Source organism: Galeopterus variegatus, unplaced genomic scaffold (genome assembly GCF_000696425.1).
Source record: "Galeopterus variegatus unplaced genomic scaffold, G_variegatus-3.0.2 Scaffold22159, whole genome shotgun sequence".
Lineage (NCBI taxonomy): Eukaryota > Metazoa > Chordata > Mammalia > Dermoptera > Cynocephalidae > Galeopterus > Galeopterus variegatus.
Window position 1 is genome coordinate 1 of NW_007748270.1, and position 948 is coordinate 948.

A 948-nucleotide genomic window follows, 5' to 3' on the forward strand; every position below is an offset into this window, starting at 1 on the left:
TCACCCCTGACTGAGAAAATCACTGTTCTAGTCCTCCTGCCTCTTACATGTCTCTGGTCTTATGCCATAGAATACATCACATTCAGTCTTTTCATGTCACAGCCCACGCCCTTGGGCTAGCAGAGGAAGGAAAGAGGAAGCCCAGCAGGTGAAGGAAAGACGGTCATCCGAGGACAAAGGAGAGGAAGAACGCGCGGGAGTGTGGAAGGATGTTCAGAAAGCCCGCCGCTTACCCTCACGGGACAGTTAAAATGCTGAAAACAGGAATTCATGGCCCTCCTCCATCTATGTTTTAAACCTAGATTTTAAGACTGCGATATAAATATCGGTGTGATTCCGTGTAGAAATCCCTAAACATTTAATGTCTATCGAAAGAACAGAAGGAAGGAAGGAAGCGGGGAAGGCCATGTACACTGATTTAAGAAGCGCTGAGAGATCGGTGACATGCTGGTGAGGACGCGGGAGGGAACGGTTTGGTGATGTCGCTGACAAGAATCACTGCGATTGGGTTAAGCGGGAAAGTTGCAGATTTTGAACGTGGAAGGAAAAAGAATATGTGTCAGAAGTGGGATTCGAACCCACGCCTCCCCTAGGAGACCAGAAACCCCAGGGACGGGAAGCTGAAGCTTGAGTCTGGCGCCTTAGACCACTCGGCCATCCTGACACCCGGCGTAGGCAGTGTGGTCTAATCTTCTGTAATGAACAGCCGGGGACATCCAGATTGCACCTCGAATGTGTGGGATGAAGCCCAAGCTCTGAACCGTTTGTGAAAACGGAAGGGGAGGAGAGAAAAGACGAGTTCAGGTGGAAGCTGGAGGCTGTCGCGATGGCGCGCAAGGAAGGCAGCCTCAGAGCCCGGGCTCCCGCGCACGCCTCCCCCTAACTCTTAGCGCACCTGCTCCCCTCCCCCCACTCACCGCCAGCCCCACCGCCAGCCCCACCGCCCCA

The 948-nt window shown here is 53.5% G+C and overlaps 1 non-coding gene across 1 annotated transcript; it reads right to left on the bottom strand.

Moving 5' to 3' along the window:
* Positions 1–557: 557 nt before the first annotated feature.
* Positions 558–664, bottom strand: TRNAL-CAA. Its single transcript has 2 exons — positions 627–664; positions 558–603 (listed from the first exon to the last, which is right to left on the bottom strand). It is a non-coding gene; the product is annotated as a tRNA-Leu (tRNA).
* Between the last annotated feature and the right edge of the window lie 284 nt (positions 665–948).